This window comes from Drosophila miranda (assembly GCF_003369915.1).
Source record: "Drosophila miranda strain MSH22 chromosome Y unlocalized genomic scaffold, D.miranda_PacBio2.1 Contig_Y1_pilon, whole genome shotgun sequence".
In the NCBI taxonomy this organism is placed as follows: Eukaryota; Metazoa; Arthropoda; class Insecta; order Diptera; family Drosophilidae; genus Drosophila; species Drosophila miranda.
The window spans coordinates 19,402,484-19,426,585 of record NW_022881603.1 but is presented as its reverse complement, the minus strand read 5'-3'; the positions used below and the strand labels follow the sequence as shown (position 1 = coordinate 19,426,585).

The window sequence follows — 24,102 nt, the reverse complement described above, 5'->3', positions numbered from 1 at the left end:
CATACAAAGCCAATTAAAGCTAGGTGACGGACAGTGGACAGAGGGCAGTGACGAAGCCCTAACAGCACTAATGGAGGAACATTTCCCTGGTTGCACCGAGGTCGCTGATGCCAAAGAGCACCAGGACCTAGCAACCGAGGAACAACACCCCCCAACAGATTTTTTAACCACCAAGCGAATCCACTGGGCAATAGACTCCTTTGCGGGCACAAAAGCACCAGGACTGGACGGGATATTCCCAGCCATGATGCAGGTGACCAAAGAGGCGATTACCCCATGGCTCTCCGCAATATTCACAGCTTGTATAAGTACTGGCTATATCCCTATCCAATGGAGAACCTCGAGAGTTGTCTTCCTCCCAAAGGCAGGAAAGTGCAGCCATGCGAGTCCCAAGGACTATAGACCGATAAGCCTTACCTCATTTATATTAAAAACGCTAGAAAAGCTGCTGGACTTACACATCAGGAATGAGGTAGGGGGACTGATGTCAACCAACCAGCATGCCTATACTAAAGGGAAATCGGTGGAGACCGCACTACATTCGGTAGTAGCTACCATTGAGAAAGCCCTTCACAATAAAAAGTATGCACTGGGAGTATTCGTGGACATCTCCGGAGCATTCAACAACGTGGCTACGGAAGCAATAACAAATTGGCTGGTAGCAACTAATACACACCCAGCAATCAACCTGTGGATAAGGAACCTCCTAGGTTGCAGACGGGTGCAATCAGAGTGGGGCACCGCTTCCATGGTGAAAGAGGCACACAGAGGCACACCCAGGGTGGAGTCCTGTCGCCCCTCCTGTGGAATCTGGTGGTCGACGACCTCATCAAGAGATACGAAAGGAAGGCCCCAATAATAACAGCTTATGCGGACGACATAAGCATACTTATTACGGGTGTTTGCCCATCGACCCTCAGCTCACTAATGCAACGAACACTCAGGGAGATACGCGAGTGGGCGGAAGAAGTAGGACTCAGTATCAACGCGGACAAGACGGACCTCATCCTCTTTACCAAGAGGTACAAGGTACCGATATGGACCCCCCCCCCGAAGATCAATCAAACTAGGCTAACCCCAAAAACACAAGTCAAATACCTGGGCACAGTACTGGATAGTAAACTGGCATGGAAACCCAATGTATTGGAAAGGGTGAAGAAGGCCACCATTGCGCTTTATGCATCCAAGAAGATGCTCAGCAGCACATGGGGCCTATCTCCGGCTCTGATGCATTGGATTTACATCTCGGTGGTGCGACCAACTCTGCTGTATGGAGTCTTAGTGTGGTGGCAAGCTACTGGAAAGAAAACGTATCATAAGCTTATGGAAAGGACTCAGCGACAGGCTTTGCTCTGTATTACAGGGGCGCTGAGGTCAACCCCAACAAAATCTCTCGAAACCCTACTTGGAATCGAACCCCTAGACATCCACGCCATGACTGCAGGAAAGGCAGCACAACGCCTCATCGCTTCAGGAAATATGTCGCCACAAGAATACGGGCATAGTTCAATTGGAAGGGAAATGAACAGATGAACTGATTACATGACCCCCCAAACATGCCTCGACGTAAAAACAACTGCATCCTTGGGGCCTGAAGAGTGGAAAATCGGAAGAGACCAAACGGAGCACCTCAATATATATACGGACGGCTCCAAGATGGACGGAGGAGTAGGAGCGGGCCTATACTGTACAGACCCTGAGATAAGGCTGTCATATAAGCTACCGGACCATTGTAGCATATTCCAGGCAGAGGTTTTTGCCATCAGGAAAGCAGCAGAGGTCGCTCTTCTCACTGAAAGAGCATACGATGCGGTCAACCTATTCGTCGACAGCCAAGCGGCGATAAGATCCATGCAGTCGTCCGCAGTCAGTTCCAGAAATGTCTTGGCGAGCAGGGAGGCACTAGATACCCTAAGCACGACAAAGTCAGTGCTGATCTACTGGATTCCCAGCCACCAGGGCATCGAAGGGAACGAGACGGCGGACGTACTAGCTAAGGAAGGCGTCGGGCTGGCGAATACGAGAACCGAGAACGTGCCTGTCTCCCTCAGAACGCTGCAAAGCGATCTAGAAAAGCAGGCCGGATCACAAACCGAATGTAGGTGGAGGAGTACCACCGCCTGCAGAACCTCGAAAATCATGTGCAAGGAACGCAATGACAAACTCAGCCACTACCTGCTGCACCTACCACGGAAGGACTGCAGATTATTAGTGGGAATATTAACGGGACACTGCCTGGCTGCGGCGCATGCGACAAAGCTAGGAATCACAAACAGAGACAGTTGTAGGAAATGTGACGAACCTGGGGCAACCGAAACCCTAGAACATCTCATCTGCAACTGTCCTGCTCTCTTAAGGGCAAGGAGGAGATACCTGGGCGCCCCAGTGCTGGCATCACTGGAAGATGCCTCCATTAGGACGCCACATCAACTACTGGCCTATGCGAAAAATACCTCGATCCTCGAGGACTTCAAAACCCACTAAACACTGCCGCGACGGTTCATACCCCCCGTATACATACGTATACGTCAGTCTGTAAAGCTTGGTTTAAATATTTACATGATGAATACCTTTTATCTATTAACTTGCGTTCTACTGAGTAGAAAATGCGGAGAAATTTACCTGAATCAACTAGACCATCATCATATTGGTGGGAAGACCGAGTTTATATGTGATGTTTATAGCAAATTTTATGTCTTCTTTACAGTGTTGCCTTTATCCGAAGTACCCTGAAGACTTCAAAGTATTGCATTGCTTGTGCTGGTAGGTTTTCTACTCATTTGTTTTACCTTAAACTCTTTAAATGATGTTACTTCAGTATAGTTCATTAGAATCCCACATGTTACACGTCAAATCAGCTTCTGACGTTCCGCTATAGCAAATCATATTAATTGATAAATAATTGCAGCTCCGATGATTTGCTCTACACCAGTTGATCAGATTCAGCAGAATATATAAGGTCAAGTTTTGGAAACTTAATTTAGATGGTTTTTTGCGAAGCGTTTTATTTTGATGAATATCCTAACTCAGGATTCCCTCTTCTGAGTAGAACCCTAAACAACCATGCTGTTCACTTTTCCCTGTCTGAACATAAAACGCTTAACAATTACAATTATTTGCATGTTACCAAAGACTATACAATACCAAGATGTCGCATGAGCGACCAAAAAGCTGTTCTATGGCGGGTCCTAACATTAGGACCCAAAAGGCGCGCGGGGTTTCAATTCCCTTTTCGCCTGTACTTCGTCTCTACCGCGACCCCGCTGCCCATCGGTTTCGTCTGTTCGGCAACAGCACCGTCGAAGCGGTGGTCGCGGATCGCCGATGTCTTTGGAGCGGCACAGTGGGACCTTTGGCCGTCTCAGCTTGCTAAATTAGTTAGTTAGTCAATAAATATTTGCACACTGAAAAAATGTTAAACTTTGAGTGCTTATATCTACTAAACTAAAACTATCTTGAAAATTCGATTGGAAAATTCTCTATTAGATGCGTACATTAAATTTATTTATTTTATTTGCAGATATGTTACCTTTCGATCAGGGATCGGCACATATTCACATTTTGTTAGTACCAAAGACTATACAATACCAAGATGTTGCATGAAGAACAAATGCTTTTTCTATTTTCGTTTGACGCTTCACGGTACGGGCGCGCGGGGCTAGTACTTCAATTCTCTTTTACGCTACCTTCGCCTCCTAAATGCTACTCGGCTTCGTCAATGCCTCGGTCAGCGTCGAGTCGGTGTGAAAGCATGTCAGTGGCTGCGTGCCGAAACCGTAGGGCAGCGTGGTCGCTGATGTCTTTGGCGCGGCACAGTGGGGACTCAGCCGAAATAGTCAAACAATTGTATGAGTGCTTTAGATAAATTTAATGTACGCATCTAATAGAGAATTTTCCAATCGAATTTTCAAGATAGTTTTAGTTTAGGAGATATAAGCACTCAAAGTTTAACATTTTTTCAGTGTGCAAATATTTATTGAACTCATATTCACTAACTAATTTAGCAAGCTGAGACGGCCAAAGGTCCCACTGTGCCGCTCCAAAGACATCGGCGATCCGCGACCACCGCTTCGACGGTGCTGAGGCTCGAATTAGAGTCCAGAATTATTTCGTTGCTGGTGAAGGCATTGCCGAACAGACGAAACCGATGGGCAGCGGGGTCGCGGTAGACACGAAGTACAGGCGAAAAGGGAATTGAAACCCCGCGCGCTCCCTCGTGCCTTTTGGGTCCTAATGTTAGGACCCGCCATAGAACAGCTTTTTGGTCGCTCATGCAACATCTTGGTATTGTATAGTCTTTGTTAGTACGTTTGTGGGCGTAGCCTCCAGCCAACAGGAAAATACCTTTTCCGATCATTATAACAACAGAGGTATATTGTGCTTAAAGTATTCATGTTGCTCTTTTGAAATGATGAAGAAGCCCTTAGTGGTTTTTTCTTCTTAGAATCTCAAACATCATGCTGATTTTGTCTTCTTTCCCCAACTGATTATTCATTTCCATTAAGAACTTGAATTAGTTTCCAAATCAATGTGTTAATTATGTTATCTCTCTCTTCCAGGTTGTTTTGTTCGAGAATAAAATGCATAAAATAAAAGTAAATTGAAAATCAAATATAATAATCTGCTATATATTGAAGGAATTGAGATTTGGCCTATTGTGGGGGAAAGATTTTTTTCTGCTAAGATTTTATAACTCTGCCGTTGGCACTGTTTTTTTTTGGGACGCTGGTTGCATCGGTCTTTTTATTATATTAATACATTTTAAATGGTTACGCGAAATCTAAATCTGAACCTGAACCTGGCGGCACCTAATGTTTGAATCATCGGCGTCATTTCATAGCCAGTTGGTGTATTTATATATGACATGTAGAGTACAATGTGTATCCTTTTCTTCAATGTCTGGCAACGCTCATGCGAGAATAAAAGCTGGTTGCTATGAGATTTGGCCGGTGATTAACTTAAATTTTTGATTACATTTTAATGGAATTACGTTTTAATGCAATTTTCAGATTATAGGTCACGTTTGTGGGTTCCATTCGGTGCAGAGGACTTGGAAGCTAAAAGGTTACTCCGAACACTCAACCCCTTCGCACGCACGCACTCACTTTCCTCTGGGTAGTCGGCCTTCTTTGCATTTTTAAAGCACCGCGCTGGCAGCCATCAATTTATCATGCTGTTGTGTTGGCCATATAAGCGGAAGTTGTACAACCCAGCACTACATGCCCTGCCAGCCGTATGAGCAGCAACAATACCATCAGGAGCAGGCAGCCGCAGCGGCAGGCACGAGATGGAGAAGGAAGTCGAAGACACAACCCCACTTTCGGGGGGCAGGGGATGAGTGTCACATCTATTTTCAACATTGTGCACACATTTCATTCATTGAGTGCATGTCGGGCCCGAGACCAGAACGAGCATATTTACAACCATAGAGGCATTTATGCGCTTTTATGAGATTTTATGGGACATTTAAAAAAGACAGTTGGTTATTTTTTTACTAAGTTGATAATTATCTTGTGGGTGGATGTGCACGTGTGTGTGTGCAATCAAAACGCAATGAATTCAATTGAAAATTTTCCATTTCTTCTTCAATCTGAAGTTATTTACAGCTTGACTCCAGTCCTTCAGTCCAGGACGGGGAGGGGGAGGGGAGCGAGCAATGGAAAAGTGCAGCAATTGGGCAGTCGTCGAACTTTTTGCACTCGATATGTGACGACAAGGACATCGCTGTGCTTTTCACTCGCCTCCCCGAAACTGATAAAGATAAGGCCAAGGAGTCTGTCGCCGTCTCGAGCTTCTGGTTCTGTTTCTGGTTCGAGTGTGTCCTGGAGGAAACTTTGTCGTCATGCCTGCCCGGCCCGTATGGCCCGGCGGTTTTTGCGGCGAACAGAACAAGAACGAGAGGAGTTGACTAGTATTTTTGTGACAATTTATTTTCTGTGCTCTGGCTGGCATTTGCTTTTCAACAAATCGAAAAACTATTAAATTGGGCTGAAAGCCAGAAACTAAACGAAAAAGAAGATAAAGTGAGAGAAAAAAACGTAGCAAATATAAAAGAAATAATGAAAACGAGGGGGAACGTTGTGAGTTGCTGCGGACACCGCAACTCTACAGTTATACCCGATACTAAGTCAGTATGGCTCTCCTCCGGCAGACGCCGCTAATATTAAACGACACGACAAAGAGTGCGTGCGAGAGAGACAGAAAATCAGTCTGACCGTGTCGTCGGATGCTGCGTAGCCACTGCAAATTGATTTCTTGCTTTTGGCTACAAAAATGATGTGATCTGATCCAGATTCAGCAATCTGATAGATATGGTCATTATCTATGATTCTTAGTTTTCTCGAATGTGCAATATTGTGGATGCAACAGATTTTCGTCCTTTGTGGGGGCGGAAGGGGGTGTGGCAAAATTTTGAGATATACGTTTTATAGTGAGATCTAACAGAAGTGTGGATACCAAATTTGGTTACTCTAGCCTTAATAGTCTCTGAGATTTGTGGATGCCCCAGATTTTCGTCCTTTGCGGGGGCGGAAGGGGGTGTGGCGAAATTTGGACACGAAACGGTCAAGGTCCGATATCACAGGAGTGTGGATACCAAATTTGGTTGCTCTGGCTCTAATAGGTTCTGAGATCCTTGAACTCATATTTTGCAATTGGCAAAACCGACCATGAAACCTGTGTGTTAGAGAGAGACAGAGCGAGAAAGAATGAAATTGTTTTCTTGATTCTGTCTATAATAATTATACGATCTGGTTGAGATTTTACACTCTAGAACATATAGTCAAACTCTACGACTCTGCGTTTTTGGTTTTATCGTATCTTTAAAAATGTGGATGCCACAGATTTTCGTCTTTTGTGGGGGCGGAATTGGGCGGGGCGAAGTTTTGAAATATTTTTGTAGCAGTGACATATCACAGAAGTCTGGTTCCAAAACATCGTTGCTCTAGCTCTTATAGTCTTTGAGCACTAGGCGCTGAAGGGGACGGACAGACGGACAGACAGACAGGGCTCAATCGACTCGGCTATTGATGCTGATCAAGAATATATATACTTTATGGGATCGGAAACGATTCCTTCTGGACGTTACACACATCCACTTTTACCACAAATCTAATATACCCCAATACTCATTTTGAGTATCGGGTATAAAAATAAACCTTTTTCTGATTTAATACAAAACCGGATTATTTGTTTATTTTTTTTAGGTGCATTTCTTGATCAGCCGCACTTCAATCGTATTCTATCTGTCAGATGTGCGTTTTGGGTAAGTTTAAAAAGCGTTGAACAAAATATACATACAACTTTTATGTGATGATAGTAATTACCGTATGATTTTATTGATTTAAATCTCCATGGCTGCAATTATTGCAACTGATTATCTTTCAAATCAACGTAAACTATGTATATATTCTAGTGATATTTTATTAAATTGAGTATTCATTTGTACTTTTAGTACCTGAAGACTTTAAAGTATTGCATTGCTTGTGCTGGTAGCTTTTCTACTCATTTGTTTTACCTTAAACTCTTTAAATGATGTTAATTCAGTATAGTTCATTAGAATCCCACATGTTACAACGTTTTCGAAGCTGATATTGTCGTCAAATCAAATTAATTGATAAATAATTGCAGCTCCGATGATTTGCTCTACACCAGTTGATCAGATTCAGCAGAATATATAAGGTCAAGTTTTGGAAACTTAATTTAGATGGTTTTTTGCGAAGCGTTTTATTTTGATGAATATCCTAACTCAGGATTCCCTCTTCTGAGTAGAACCCTAAACAACCATGCTGTTCACTTTTCCCTGTCTGAACATAAAACGCTTAACAATTACAATTATTTGCATGTTACCAAAGACTATACAATACCAAGATGTCGCATGAGCGACCAAAAAGCTGTTCTATGGCGGGTCCTAGCATTAGGACCCAAAAGGCGCGCGGGGTTTCAATTCCCTTTTCGCCTGTACTTCGTCTCTACCGCGACCCCGCTGCCCAACGGTTTTGTCTGTTCGGCAAAATGTTAACAAAAATGTTAAACTTTGAGTGCTTATATCTCCTAAACTAAAACTATCTTGAAAATTCGATTGGAAAATTCTCTATTAGATGCGTACATTAAATTTATCTAAAGCACTCATACAATTTTTTGACTATTTCGGCTGAGTCCCCACTGTGCCGCGCCAAAGACATCAGCGACCACGCTGCCCTACGGTTTCGGCACGCAGCCACTGACATGCTTTCAGTGCGCTTGTGTGTGAAGCTAAAAGCCGTATATGCTGCGGGCGAAACCGGTTTATGGCCGTGCCGACGTAGGACATACACACATATACACAACTAGAGGCATATTTCTGGGTTGGCTCGAGCTCGTGCTGACCGAGGCATTGACGAAGCCGAGTAGCACTTCGGAGGCGAAGGTAGCGTAAAAGAGAATTGAAATACTAGCCCCGCGCGCCCGTACCGTGAAGCGTCAAACGAAAATTGAAAAAGCATTTGTTCCTCATGCGTCCCACTGTGCCGCTCCAAAGACATCGGCGATCCGCGACCACCGCTTCGACGGTGCTGAGGCTCGAATTAGAGTCCAGAATTATTTCGTTGCTGGTGAAGGCAGCTGGTTGCATCGGTCTTTTTATTATATTAATAAATTTTAAATGGTTACGCGAAATCTAAATCTGAACCTGAACCTGGCGGCACCTAATGTTTGAATCATCGGCGTCATTTCATAGCCAGTTGGTGTATTTATATATGACATGTAGAGTACAATGTGTATCCTTTTCTTCAATGTCTGGCAGCGCTCATGCGAGAATAAAAGCTGGTTGCTATGAGATTCGGCCGGTGATTAACTTAAATTTTTGATTACATTTTAATGGAATTACGTTTTAATGCAATTTTCAGATTATAGGTCACGTTTGTGGGTACCATTCGGTGCAGAGGACTTGGAAGCTAAAAGGTTACTCCGAACACTCAACCCCTTTGCACGCACGCACTCACTTTCCTCTGGGTAGTCGGCATTTCTTTGCATTTTTAAAGCACCGCGCTGGCAGCCATCAATTTATCATGCTGTTGTGTTGGCCATATAAGCGGAAGTTGTACAACCCAGCACTACATGCCCTGCCAGCCGTATGAGCAGCAACAATACCATCAGGAGCAGGCAGCCGCAGCGGCAAGCACGAGATGGAGAAGGAAGTCGAAGACACAACCCCACTTTCGGGGGGCGGGGGATGAGTGTCACATCTATTTTCAACATTGTGCACACATTTCATTCATTGAGTGCATGTCGGGCCCGAGACCAGAACGAGCATATTTACAACCATAGAGGCATTTATGCGCTTTTATGAGATTTTATGGGACATTTAAAAAAGACAGTTGGTTATTTTTTTACTAAGTTGATAATTATCTTGTGGGTGGATGTGCACGTGTGTGTGTGCAATCAAAACGCAATGAATTCAATTGAAAATTTTCCATTTCTTCTTCAATCTGAAGTTATTTACAGCTTGACTCCAGTCCTTCAGTCCAGGACGGGGAGGGGAGGGGAGCGAGCAATGGAAAAGTGCAGCAATTGGGCAGTCGTCGAACTTTTTGCACTCGATATGTGACGACAAGGACATCGCTGTGCTTTTCACTCGCCTCCCCGAAACTGATAAAGATAAGGCCAAGGAGTTTGTCGCCGTCTCGAGCTTCTGGTTCTGTTTCTGGTTCGAGTGTGTCCTGGAGGAAACTTTGTCGTCATGCCTGCCCGGCCCGTATGGCCCGGCGGTTTTTGCGGCGAACAGAACAAGAACGAGAGGAGTTGACTAGTATTTTTGTGACAATTTATTTTCTGTGCTCTGGCTGGCATTTGCTTTTCAACAAATCGAAAAACTATTAAATTGGGCTGAAAGCCAGAAACTAAACGCAAAAGAAGATAAAGTGAGAGAAAAAAACGTAGCAAATATAAAAGAAATAATGAAAACGAGGGGGAACGTTGTGAGTTGCTGCGGACACCGCAAATCTACAGTTATACCCGATACTAAGTCAGTATGGCTCTCCTCCGGCAGACGCCGCTAATATTAAACGACACGACAAAGAGTGCGTGCGAGAGAGACAGAAAATCAGTCTGAGCGTGACGTCGGGGGCTGCGTACCCAGTGCAAATTGATTTGTTCCTTTTGGCTATAAAAATGATCTGATCTGATCCAGATTCAGCAATCTGATAGATATGGTCATTATCTATGATTCTGCGTTTTTAGTTTTCTCGAATGTGCAATATTGTGGATGCCCCAGATTTTCGTCCTTTGCGGGGGCGGAAGGGGGTGTGGCGAAATTTGGACACGAAAGGTCCGATATCACAGGAGTGTGGATACCAAATTTGGTTGCTCTGGCTCTAATAGGTTCTGAGATCCTTGAACTCATATTTTGCAATTGACAAAACCGACCATGAAACCTGTGTGTTAGAGAGAGACAGAGCGAGAAAGAATGAAATTGTTTTCTTGATTCTGGCTATAATCATTATTCGATCTGGTTCAGATTTTGCACTGTAGAAGATATGGTCATCCTCACCGATTCTGCGTTTTTGGTTTTATCGTATCATTAAAAATGTGGATGCCACAGATTTTCGTCCTTTGTGGGGGCGGAAGTGGGCGGGGCGAAGTTTTGAAATATTTTTGTAGCAGTGACATATCACAGAAGTCTGGATCCAAAACATCGTTGCTCTAGCTCTTATAGTCTTTGAGCACTAGGCGCTGAAGCGGACGGACGGACGGACGGACGGACGGACGGACGGACGGACGGACGGACAGACGGACAGACAGACAGGGCTCAATCGACTCGGCTATTGATGCTGATCAAGAATATATATACTTTATGGGGTCGGAAACGATTCGTTCTGGACGTTACACACATCCACTATTACCACAAATCTAATATACCCCAATACTCATTTTGAGTATCGGGTATAAAAATAAACCTTTTTCTGATTTAATACAAAACCGAAAATGGAAAATAACCTGGATTATTTGTTTATTTTTTTTAGGTGCATTTCTTGATCAGCCGCACTTCAATCGTATTCTATCTGGCAGATGTGCGTTTTGGGTAAGTTTAAAAAGCGTTGAACAAAATATACATACAACTTTTATGTGATGATAGTAATTACCGTATGATTTTATTGATTTAAATCTCCATGGCTGCAATTATTGCAACTGATTATCTTTCAAATCAACATAAACTATGTATATATTCTAGTGATATTTTATTAAATTGAGTATTCATTTGTACTTTTAGTACCTGAAGACTTCAAAGTATTGCATTGCTTGTGCTGGTAGGTTTTCTACTCATTTGTTTTACCTTAAACTCTTTAAATGATGTTTCTTCAGTATAGTTCATTAGAATCCCACATGTTACAACGTTTTCGAAGCTGATATTGTCGTCAAATCAGCTTCTGACGTTCCGCTATAGCAAATCATATTAATTGATAAATAATTGCAGCTCCGATGATTTGCTCTACACCAGTTGATCAGATTCAGCTGAATATATAAGGTCAAGTTTTGGAAACTTAATTTAGATGGTTTTTTGCGAAGCGTTTTATTCTGATGAATATCCTAACTCAGGATTCCCTCTTCTGAGTAGAACCCTAAACAACCATGCTGTTCACTTTTCCCTGTCTGAACATAAAACGCTTAACAATTACAATTATTTGCATGTTACCAAAGACTATACAATACCAAGATGTCGCATGAGCGACCAAAAAGCTGTTCTATGGCGGTTCCTAACATTAGGACCCAAAAGGCGCGCGGGGTTTCAATTCCCTTTTCGCCTGTACTTCGTCTCTACCGCGACCCCGCTGCCCATCGGTTTCGTCTGTTCGGCAACAGCACCGTCGAAGCGGTGGTCGCGGATCGCCGATGTCTTTGGAGCGGCACAGTGGGACCTTTGGCCGTCTCAGCTTGCTAAATTAGTTAGTTAGTCAATAAATATTTTCACACTGAAAAAATGTTAAACTTTGAGTGCTTATATCTCCTAAACTAAAACTATCTTGAAAATTCGATTGGAAAATTCTCTATTAGATGCGTACATTAAATTTATTTATTTTATTTGCAGATATGTTACCTTTCGATCAGGGATCGGCACATATTCACATTTTGTTAGTACCAAAGACTATACAATACCAAGATGTTGCATGAAGAACAAATGCTTTTTCTATTTTCGTTTGACGCTTCACGGTACGGGCGCGCGGGGCTAGTACTTCAATTCTCTTTTACGCTCCCTTCGCCTCCTAAATGCTACTCGGCTTCGTCAATGCCTCGGTCAGCGTCGAGTCGGTGTGAAAGCATGTCAGTGGCTGCGTGCCGAAACCGTAGGGCAGCGTGGTCGCTGATGTCTTTGGCGCGGCACAGTGGGGACTCAGCCGAAATAGTCAAACAATTGTATGAGTGCTTTAGATAAATTTAATGTACGCATCTAATAGAGAATTTTCCAATCGAATTTTCAAGATAGTTTTAGTTTAGGAGATATAAGCACTCAAAGTTTAACATTTTTTCAGTGTGCAAATATTTATTGAACTCATATTCACTAACTAATTTAGCAAGCTGAGACGGCCAAAGGTCCCACTCTGCCGCTCCAAAGACATCGGCGATCCGCGACCACCGCTTCGACGGTGCTGAGGCTCGAATTAGAGTCCAGAATTATTTCGTTGCTGGTGAAGGCATTGCCGAACAGACGAAACCGATGGGCAGCGGGGTCGCGGTAGAGACGAAGTACAGGCGAAAAGGGAATTGAAACCCCGCGCGCTCCCTCGTGCCTTTTGGGTCCTAATGTTAGGACCCGCCATAGAACAGCTTTTTGGTCGCTCATGCAACATCTTGGTATTGTATAGTCTTTGTTAGTACGTTTGTGGGCGTAGCCACCAGCCAACAGGAAAATACCTTTTCCGATCATTATAACAACAGAGGTATATTGTGCTTAAAGTATTCATGTTGCTCTTTTGAAATGATGAAGAAGCCCTTAGTGGTTTTTTCTTCTTAGAATCTCAAACATCATGCTGATTTTGTCTTCTTTCCCCAACTGATTATTCATTTCCATTAAGAACTTGAATTAGTTTCCAAATCAATGTGTTAATTATGTTATCTCTCTCTTCCAGGTTGTTTTGTTCGAGAATAAAATGCATAAAATAAAAGTAAATTGAAAATCAAATATAATAATCTGCTATATATTGAAGGAATTGAGATTTGGCCTATTGTGGGGGAAAGATTTTTTTCTGCTAAGATTTTATAACTCTGCCGTTGGCACTGTTTTTTTTTGGGACGCTGGTTGCATCGGTCTTTTTATTATATTAATACATTTTAAATGGTTACGCGAAATCTAAATCTGAACCTGAACCTGGCGGCACCTAATGTTTGAATCATCGGCGTCATTTCATAGCCAGTTGGTGTATTTATATATGACATGTAGAGTACAATGTGTATCCTTTTCTTCAATGTCTGGCAACGCTCATGCGAGAATAAAAGCTGGTCACGTTTGAGGGTTCCATTCGGTGCAGAAAACTTGGAAGCTAAAAGGTTACTCCGAACACTCAACCCCTTCGCACGCACGCACTCTCTTTCCTCTGGGTAGTCGGCCTTCTTTGCATTTTTAAAGCACCGCGCTGGCAGCCATCAATTTATCATGCTGTTGTGTTGGCCATATAAGCGGAAGTTGTACAACCCAGCACTACATGCCCTGCCAGCCGTATGAGCAGCAACAATACCATCAGGAGCAGGCAGCCGCAGCGGCAGGCACGAGATGGAGAAGGAAGTCGAAGACACAACCCCACTTTCGGGGGGCGGGGATGAGTGTCACATCTATTTTCAACATTGTGCACACATTTCATTCATTGAGTGCATGTCGGGCCCGAGACCAGAACGAGAATATTTACAACCATAGAGGCATTTATGCGCTTTTATGAGATTTTATGGGACATTTAAAAAAGACAGTTGGTTATTTTTTTACTAAGTTGATAATTATCTTGTGGGTGGATGTGCACGTGTGTGTGTGCAATCAAAACGCAATGAATTCAATTGAAAATTTTCCATTTCTTCTTCAATCTGAAGTTATTTACAGCTTGACTCCAGTCCTTCAGTCCAGGACGGGGAGGGGGAGGGGAGCGAGCAATGGAAAAGTGCATCAATTGGGCAGTCGTCTAACTTTTTGCACTCGATATGTGACGACAAGGACATCGCTGTGCTTTTCACTCGCCTCCCCGAAACTGATAAAGATAAGGCCAAGGAGTCTGTCGCCGTCTCGAGCTTCTGGTTCTGTTTCTGTTTCGAGTGTGTCCTGGAGGAAACTTTGTCGTCATGCCTGCCCGGCCCGTATGGCCCGGCGGTTTTTGCGGCGAACAGAACAAGAACGAGAGGAGTTGACTAGTATTTTTGTGACAATTTATTTTCTGTGCTCTGGCTGGCATTTGCTTTTCAACAAATCGACAAACTATTAAATTGGGCTGAAAGCCAGAAACTAAACGCAAAAGAAGATAAAGTGAGAGAAAAAAACGTAGCAAATATAAAAGAAATAATGAAAACGAGGGGAAACGTTGTGAGTTGCTGCGGACACCGCAACTCTACAGTTATACCCGATACTAAGTCAGTATGGCTCTCCTCCGGCAGACGCCGCTAATATTAAACGACACGACAAAGAGTGCGTGCGAGAGAGACAGAAAATCAGTCTGAGCGTGTCGTCGGATGCTGCGTAGCCACTGCAAATTGATTTCTTGCTTTTGGCTACAAAAATGATCCGATCTGATCCAGATTCAGCAATCTGATAGATATAGTCATTATCTATGATTCTGCGTTTTTAGTTTTCTCGAATGTGCAATATTGTGGATGCAACAGATTTTCGTTCTTTGTGGGGGCGGAAGGGGGTGTGGCAAAATTTTGAGATATACGTTTTATAGTGAGATTTAACAGAAGTGTGGATACCAAATTTGGTTACTCTAGCCTTAATAGTCTCTGAGATTTGTGGATGCCCCAGATTTTCGTCCTTTGCGGGGGCGGAAGGGGGTGTGGCGAAATTTGGACACGAAACGGTCAAGGTCCGATATCACAGGAGTGTGGATACCAAATTTGGTTGCTCTGGCTCTAATAGGTTCTGAGATCCTTGAACTCATATTTTGCAATTGGCAAAACCGACCATGAAACCTGTGTGTTAGAGAGAGACAGAGCGAGAAAGAATGAAATTGTTTTCTTGATTCTGGCTATAATAATTATACGATCTGGTTGAGATTTTACACTCTAGAACATATAGTCAAACTGTACGACTCTGCGTTTTTGGTTTTATCGTATCTTTAAAAATGTGGATGCCACAGATTTTCGTCTTTTGTGGGGGCGGAAGTGGGCGGGGCGAAGTTTTGAAATATTTTTGTAGCAGTGACATATCACAGAAGTCTGGTTCCAAAACATCGTTGCTCTAGCTCTTATAGTCTTTGAGCACTAGGCGCTGAAGGGGACGGGCAGACGGACAGACAGACAGGGCTCAATCGACTCGGCTATTGATGCTGATCAAGAATATATATACTTTATGGGATCGGAAACGATTCCTTCTGGACGTTACACACATCCACTTTTACCACAAATCTAATATACCCCAATACTCATTTTGAGTATCGGGTATAAAAATAAACCTTTTTCTGATTTAATACAAAACCGGATTATTTGTTTATTTTTTTTAGGTGCATTTCTTGATCAGCCGCACTTCAATCGTATTCTATCTGTCAGATGTGCGTTTTGGGTAAGTTTAAAAAGCGTTGAACAAAACATACATACAACTTTTATGTGATGATAGTAATTACCGTATGATTTTATTGATTTAAATCTCCATGGCTGCAATTATTGCAACTGATTATCTTTCAAATCAACGTAAACTATGTATATATTCTAGTGATATTTTATTAAATTGAGTATTCATTTGTACTTTTAGTACCTGAAGACTTCAAAGTATTGCATTGCTTGTGCTGGTAGGTTTTCTACTCATTTGTTTTACCTTAAACTCTTTAAATGATGTTACTTCAGTATAGTTCATTAGAATCCCACATGTTACAACGTTTTCGAGATGATATTGTCGTCAAATCAGCTTCTGACGTTCCGCTATAGCAAATCATATTAATTGATAAATAATTGCAGCTCCGATGATTTGCACTCCCCCAGTTGATCAGATTCAGCAGAATATATAAGGTCAAGTTTTGGAAACTTAATTTAGATGGTTTTTTGCGAAGCGTTTTATTTTGATGAATATCCTAACTCAGGATTCCCTCTTCTGAGTAGAACCCTAAACAACCATGCTGTTCACTTTTCCCTGTCTGAACATAAAACGCTTAACAATTACAATTATTTGCATGTTACCAAAGACTATACAATACCAAGATGTCGCATGAGCGACCAAAAAGCTGTTCTATGGCGGGTCCTAGCATTAGGACCCAAAAGGCGCGCGGGGTTTCAATTCCCTTTTCGCCTGTACTTCGTCTCTACCGCGACCCCGCTGCCCATCGGTTTCGTCTGTTCGGCAACAGCACCGTCGAAGCGGTGGTCGCGGATCGCCGATGTCTTTGGAGCGGCACAGTGGGACCTTTGGCCGTCTCAGCTTGCTAAATTAGTTAGTTAGTCAATAAATATTTGCACACTGAAAAAATGTTAAACTTTGAGTGCTTATATCTCCTAAACTAAAACTATCTTGAAAATTCGATTGGAAAATTCTCTATTAGATGCGTACATTAAATTTATCTAAAGCACTCATACAATTTTTTGACTATTTCGGCTGAGTCCCCACTGTGCCGCGCCAAAGACATCAGCGACCACGCTGCCCTACGGTTTCGGCACGTAGGCACTGACATGCTTTCAATGCGCTTGTGTGTGAAGCTAAAAGCCGTATATGCTGCGGGCGACACCGGTTTATGGCCGTGCCGACGTAGGACATACACACATATACACAACTACAAGCATATTTCTGGGTTGGCTCGAGCTCGTGCTGACCGAGGCATTGACGAAGCCGAGTAGCACTTCGGAGGCGAAGGTAGCGTAAAAGAGAATTGAAATACTAGCCCCGCGCGCCCGTACCATGAAGCGTCAAACGAAAATTGAAAAAGCATTTGTTCCTCATGCGTCCCACTGTGCCGCTCCAAAGACATCGGCGATCCGCGACCACCGCTTCGACGGTGCTGAGGCTCGAATTAGAGTCCAGAATTATTTCGTTGCTGGTGAAGGCATTGCCGAACAGACGAAACCGATGGGCAGCGGGGTCGCGGTAGAGACGAAGTACAGGCGAAAAGGGAATTGAAACCCCGCGCGCTCCCTCGTGCCTTTTGGGTCCTAATGTTAGGACCCGCCATAGAACAGCTTTTTGGTCGCTCATGCAACATCTTGGTATTGTATAGTCTTTGTTGGTACGTTTGTGGGCGTAGCCACCAGCCAACAGGAAAATACCTTTTCCGATCATTATAACAACAGAGGTATATTGTGCTTAAAGTATTCATGTTGCTCTTTTGAAATGATGAAGAAGCCCTTAGTGGTTTTTTCTTCTTAGAATCTCAAACATCATGCTGATTTTGTCTTCTTTCCCCAACTGATTATTCATTTCCATTAAGAACTTGAATTAGTTTCCAAATCAATGTGTTAATTATGTTATCTCTCTCTTCCAGGTTGTTTTGTTCGAGAATAAAATGCATAAAATAAAAGTAAATTGAAAATCAAATATAATAATCTGCTATATATTGAAGGAATTGAGATTTGGCCTATTGTGGGGGAAAGATTTTTTTCTGCTAAGATTTTATAACTCTGCCGTTGGCACTGTTTTTTTTTTGGGACGCTGGTTGCATCGGTCTTTTTATTATATTAATAAATTTTAAATGGTTACGCGAAATCTAAATCTGAACCTGAACCTGGCGGCACCTAATGTTTGAATCATCGGCGTCATTTCATAGCCAGTTGGTGTATTTATATATGACATGTAGAGTACAATGTGTATCCTTTTCTTCAATGTCTGGCAACGCTCATGCGAGAATAAAAGCTGGTCACGTTTGTGGGTTCCATTCGGTGCAGAGGACTTGGAAGCTAAAAGGTTACTCCGAACACTCAACCCCTTCGCACGCACGCACTCACTTTCCTCTGGGTAGTCGGCCTTCTTTGCATTTTTAAAGCACCGCGCTGGCAGCCATCAATTTATCATGCTGTTGTGTTGGCCATATAAGCGGAAGTTGTACAACCCAGCAACCTACATGCCCTGCCAGCCGTATGAGCAGCAACAATACCATCAGGAGCAGGCAGCCGCAGCGGCAGGCACGAGATGGAGAAGGAAGTCGAAGACACAACCCCACTTTCGGGGGCGGGGGATGAGTGTCACATCTATTTTCAACATTGTGCACACATTTCATTCATTGAGTGCATGTCGGGCCCGAGACCAGAACGAGCATATTTACAACCATGGAGGCATTTATGCGCTTTTATGAGATTTTATGGGACATTTAAAAAAGACAGTTGGTTATTTTTTTACTAAGTTGATAATTATCGTGTGGGTGGATGTGCACGTGTGTGTGTGCAATCAAAACACAATGAATTCAATTGAAAATTTTCCATTTCTTCTTCAATCTGAAGTTATTTACAGCTTGACTCCAGTCCTTCAGTCCAGGACGGGGAGGGGGAGGGGAGCGAGCAATGGAAAAGTGCAGCAATTGGGCAGTCGTCGAACTTTTTGCACTCGATATGTGACGACAAGGACATCGCTGTGCTTTTCACTCGCCTCCCCGAAACTGATAAAGATAAGGCCAAGGAGTCTGTCGCCGTCTCGAGCTTCTGGTTCTGTTTCTGGTTCGAGTGTGTCCTGGAGGAAACTTTGTCGTCATGCCTGCCCGGCCCGTATGGCCCGGCGGTTTTTGCGGCGAACAGAACAAGAACGAGAGGAGTTGACTAGTATTTTTGTGACAATTTATTTTCTGTGCTCTGGCTGGCATTTGCTTTTCAACAAATCGAAAAACTATTAAATTGGGCTGAAAGCCAGAAACTAAACGCAAAAGAAGATAAAGTGAGAGAAAAAAACGTAGCAAATATAAAAGAAATAATGAAAACGAGGGGGAACGTTGTGAGTTGCTGCGGACACCGCAACTCTACAGTTATACCCGATACTAAGTCAGTATGGCTCTCCTCCGGCAGACGCCGCTAATATTAAACGACACGACAAAGAATGCGTGCGAGAGAGACAGAAAATCAGTCTGAGCGTGTCGTCGGATGCTGCGTAGCCACTGCAAATTGATTTCTTGCTTTTGGCTACAAAAATGATCCGATCTGATCCAGATTCAGCAATCTGATAGATATAGTCATTATCTATGATTCTGCGTTTTTAGTTTTCTTGAGTGTGCAATATTGTGGATGCAACAGATTTTCGTCCTTTGTGGGGGCGGAAGGGGGTGTGGCAAAATTTTGAGATATACGTTTTATAGTGAGATCTAACAGAAGTGTGGATACCAAATTTGGTTACTCTAGCCTTAATAGTCTCTGAGATTTGTGGATGCCCCAGATTTTCGTCCTTTGCGGGGGCGGAAGGGGGTGTGGCGAAATTTGGACACGAAACGGTCAAGGTCCGATATGACAGGAGTGTGGATACCAAATTTGGTTGCTCTGGCTCTAATAGGTTCTGAGATCCTTGAACTCATATTTTGCAATTGGCAAAACCGACCATGAAACCTGTGTGTTAGAGAGAGAGAGCGAGAAAGAATAAAATTGTTTTCTTGATTCTGGCTATAATAATTATACGATCTGGTTGAGATTTTACACTCTAGAACATATAGTCATCCTCTACGTTCATTCTGCGTTTTTGGTTTTATCGTATCTTTAAAAATGTAAATGCCACAGATTTTCGTCCTTTGTGGGGTCGGAAGTGGGCGGGGCGAAGTTTTGAAATATTTTTGTAGCAGTGACATATCACAGAAGTCTGGATCCAAAACATCGTTGCTCTAGATCTTATAGTCTTTGAGCACTAGGCGCTGAAGGGGACGGACAGACGGACAGACGGACGGACAGACGGACAGACAGACAGGGCTCAATCGACTCGGCTATTGATGCTGATCAAGAATATATATACTTTATGGGATCGGAAACGATTCCTTCTGGACGTTACACACATCCACTTTTACCACAAATCTAATATACCCCAATACTCATTTTGAGTATCGGGTATAAAAATAAACCTTTTTCTGATTTAATACAAAACCGAAAATGGAAAATAACCTGGATTATTTGTTTATTTTTTTTAGGTGCATTTCTTGATCAGCCGCACTTCAATCGTATTCTATCTGTCAGATGTGCGTTTTGGGTAAGTTTAAAAAGCGTTGAACAAAATATACATACAACTTTTATGTGATGATAGTAATTACCGTATGATTTTATTGATTTAAATCTCCATGGCTGCAATTATTGCAGCTGATTATCTTTCAAATCAACATAATCTATGTATATATTCTAGTGATATTTTATTAAATTGAGTATTCGATTGTACTTTCAGTACCTGAAGACTTCAAAGTATTGCATTGCTTGTGCTGGTAGGTTTTCTACTCATTTGTTTTACCTTAAACTCTTTAAATGATGTTACTTCAGTATAGTTCATTAGAATCCCACATGTTACAACGTTTTCGAAGCTGATATTGTCGTCAAATCAGCTTCTGACGTTCCGCTATAGCAAATCATATTAATTGATAAATAATTGCAGCTCCGATGATTTGCTCTACACCAGTTGATCAGATTCAGCTGAATATATAAGGTCAAGTTTTGGAAACTTAATTTCGATGGTTTTTTGCGAAGCGTTTTATTTTGATGAATATCCTAACTCAGGATTCCCTCTTCTGAGTAGAACCCTAAACAACCATGCTGTTCACTTTTCCCTGTCTGAACATAAAACGCTTAACAATTACAATTATTTGCATGTTACCAAAGACTATACAATACCAAGATGTCGCATGAGCGACCAAAAAGCTGTTCTATGGCGGGTCCTAGCATTAGGACCCAAAAGGCGCGCGGGGTTTCAATTCCCTTTTCGCCTGTACTTCGTCTCTACCGCGACCCCGCTGCCTATCGGTTTCGTCTGTTCGGCAACAGCACCGTCGAAGCGGTGGTCGCGGATCGCCGATGTCTTTGGAGCGGCACAGTGGGACCTTTGGCCGTCTCAGCTTGCTAAATTAGTTAGTTAGTCAATAAATATTTGCACACTGAAAAAATGTTAAACTTTGAGTGCTTATATCTCCTAAACTAAAACTATCTTGAAAATTCGATTGGAAAATTCTCTATTAGATGCGTACATTAAATTTATTTATTTTATTTGGAGATATGTTCCCTTTCGATCAGGGATCGGCACATATTCACATTTTGTTAGTACCAAAGACTATACAATACCAAGATGTTGCATGAAGAACAAATGCTTTTTCTATTTTCGTTTGACGCTTCACGGTACGGGCGCGCGGGGCTAGTACTTCAATTCTCTTTTACGCTACCTTCGCCTCCTAAATGCTACTCGGCTTCGTCAATGCCTCGGTCAGCGTCGAGTCGGTGTGAAAGCATGTCAGTGGCTGCGTGCCGAAACCGTAGGGCAGCGTGGTCGCTGATGTCTTTGGCGCGGCACAGTGGGGACTCAGCCGAAATAGTCAAACAATTGTATGAGTGCTTTAGATAAATTTAATGTACGCATCTAATAGAGAATTTTCCAATCGAATTTTCAAGATAGTTTTAGTTTAGGAGATATAAGCACTCAAAGTTTAACATTTTTTCAGTGTGCAAATATTTATTGAACTCATATTCACTAACTAATTTAGCAAGCTGAGACGGCCAAAGGTCCCACTGTGCCGCTCCAAAGACATCGGCGATCCGCGAACACCGCTTCGACGGTGCTGAGGCTCGAATTAGAGTCCAGAATTATTTCGTTGCTGGTGAAGGCATTGCCGAACAGACGAAACCGATGGGCAGCGGGGTCGCGGTAGAGACGAAGTACAGGCGAAAAGGGAATTGAAACCCCGCGCGCTCCCTCGTGCCTTTTGGGTCCTAATGTTAGGACCCGCCATAGAACAGCTTTTTGGTCGCTCATGCAACATCTTGGTATTGTATAGTCTTTGTTAGTACGTTTGTGGGCGTAGCCACCAGCCAACAGGAAAATACCTTTTCCGATCATTATAACAACAGAGGTATATTGTGCTTAAAGTATTCATGTTGCTCTTTTGAAATGATGAAGAAGCCCTTAGTGGTTTTTTCTTCTTAGAATCTCAAACATCATGCTGATTTTGTCTTCTTTCCCCAACTGATTATTCATTTCCATTAAGAACTTGAATTAGTTTCCAAATCAATGTGTTAATTATGTTATCTCTCTCTTCCAGGTTGTTTTGTTCGAGAATAAAATGCATAAAATAAAAGTAAATTGAAAATCAAATATAATAATCTGCTATATATTGAAGGAATTGAGATTTGGCCTATTGTGGGGGAAAGATTTTTTTCTGCTAAGATTTTATAACTCTGCCGTTGGCACTGTTTTTTTTTGGGACGCTGGTTGCATCGGTCTTTTTATTATATTAATACATTTTAAATGGTTACGCGAAATCTAAATCTGAACCTGAACCTGGCGGCACCTAATGTTTGAATCATCGGCGTCATTTCATAGCCAGTTGGTGTATTTATATATGACATGTAGAGTACAATGTGTATCCTTTTCTTCAATGTCTGGCAACGCTCATGCGAGAATAAAAGCTGGTCACGTTTGTGGGTTCCATTCGGTGCAGAGGACTTGGAAGCTAAAAGGTTACTCCGAACACTCAACCCCTTCGCACGCACGCACTCACTTTCCTCTGGGTAGTCGGCCTTCTTTGCATTTTTAAAGCACCGCGCTGGCAGCCATCAATTTATCATGCTGTTGTGTTGGCCATATAAGCGGAAGTTGTACAACCCAGCACTACATGCCCTGCCAGCCGTATGAGCAGCAACAATACCATCAGGAGCAGGCAGCCGCAGCGGCAGGCACGAGATGGAGAAGGAAATCGAAGACACAACCCCACTTTCGGGGGGCGGGGGATGAGTGTCACATCTATTTTCAACATTGTGCACACATTTCATTCATTGAGTGCATGTCGGGCCCGAGACCAGAACGAGCATATTTACAACCATAGAGGCATTTATGCGCTTTTATGAGATTTTATGGGACATTTAAAAAAGACAGTTGGTTATTTTTTTACTAAGTTGATCCATTTCTTCTTCAATCTGAAGTTATTTACAGCTTGACTCCAGTCCTTCAGTCCAGGACGGGGAGGGGGAGGGGAGCGAGCAATGGAAAAGTGCAGCAATTGGGCAGTCGTCGAACTTTTTGCACTCGATATGTGACGACAAGGACATCGCTGTGCTTTTCACTCGCCTCCCCGAAACTGATAAAGATAAGGCCAAGGAGTCTGTCGCCGTCTCGAGCTTCTGGTTCTGTTTCTGGTTCGAGTGTGTCCTGGAGGAAACTTTGTCGTCATGCCTGCCCGGCCCGTATGGCCCGGCGGTTTTTGCGGCGAACAGAACAAGAACGAGAGGAGTTGACTAGTATTTTTGTGACAATTTATTTTCTGTGCTCTGGCTGGCATTTGCTTTTCAACAAATCGAAAAACTATTAAATTGGGCTGAAAGCCAGAAACTAAACGCAAAAGAAGATAAAGTGAGAGAAAAAAACGTAGCAAATATAAAAGAAATAATGAAAACGAGGGGAACGTTGTGAGTTGCTGCGGACACCGCAACTCTACAGTTATACCCGATACTAAGTCAGTATGACTCTCCTCCGGCAGACGCCGCTAATATTAAACGACACGACAAAGAGTGCGTGCGAGAGAGACAGAAAATCAGTCTGAGCGTGTCGTCGGATGCTGCGTAGACACTGCAAATTGATTTCTTGCTTTTGGCTACAAAAATGATCTTATCTGATCCAGATTCAGCAATCTGATAGATATGGTCATTATCTATGATTCTGCGTTTTTAGTTTTCTCGAATGTGCAATATTGTGGATGCAACAGATTTTCGTCCTTTGTGGGGGGCGGAAGGGGGTGTGGCAAAATTTTGAGATATACGTTTTATAGTGAGATCTAACAGAAGTGTGGATACCAAATTTGGTTACTC

At 42.8% G+C, this 24,102-nt stretch overlaps 5 long non-coding RNA genes across 7 annotated transcripts; all 5 read left to right on the top strand.

Moving 5' to 3' along the window:
* The first annotated feature begins 2,705 nt into the window (after positions 1-2,705).
* On the top strand, positions 2,706-5,996 carry LOC117190316. Of its 3 annotated transcripts, XR_004473682.1 has the most exons (4): positions 2,706-2,763; positions 2,909-2,959; positions 4,560-4,595; positions 5,010-5,996. It is a non-coding gene; the product is annotated as an uncharacterized LOC117190316 (long non-coding RNA). The 3 variants fall into 3 exon arrangements; XR_004473680.1 differs by lacking the exon at positions 5,010-5,996 and having other exon boundaries at positions 4,560-4,612; XR_004473681.1 differs by lacking the exons at positions 4,560-4,595; positions 5,010-5,996 and adding an exon at positions 3,521-3,646.
* A 1,471-nt stretch (positions 5,997-7,467) lies between these two features.
* LOC117190310 lies at positions 7,468-12,190 on the top strand. Its single transcript, XR_004473673.1, has 3 exons — positions 7,468-7,490; positions 7,630-7,680; positions 12,065-12,190. It is a non-coding gene; the product is annotated as an uncharacterized LOC117190310 (long non-coding RNA).
* A 578-nt stretch (positions 12,191-12,768) lies between these two features.
* Positions 12,769-13,156, top strand: LOC117190313. Its single transcript, XR_004473677.1, has 2 exons — positions 12,769-12,914; positions 13,104-13,156. It is a non-coding gene; the product is annotated as an uncharacterized LOC117190313 (long non-coding RNA).
* Positions 13,157-17,375: 4,219 nt separating this feature from the next.
* On the top strand, positions 17,376-17,683 carry LOC117190314. The gene is made up of 2 exons (XR_004473678.1): positions 17,376-17,441; positions 17,631-17,683. It is a non-coding gene; the product is annotated as an uncharacterized LOC117190314 (long non-coding RNA).
* A 4,322-nt stretch (positions 17,684-22,005) lies between these two features.
* LOC117190312 lies at positions 22,006-22,393 on the top strand. Its single transcript, XR_004473676.1, has 2 exons — positions 22,006-22,151; positions 22,341-22,393. It is a non-coding gene; the product is annotated as an uncharacterized LOC117190312 (long non-coding RNA).
* Positions 22,394-24,102: the final 1,709 nt, after the last annotated feature.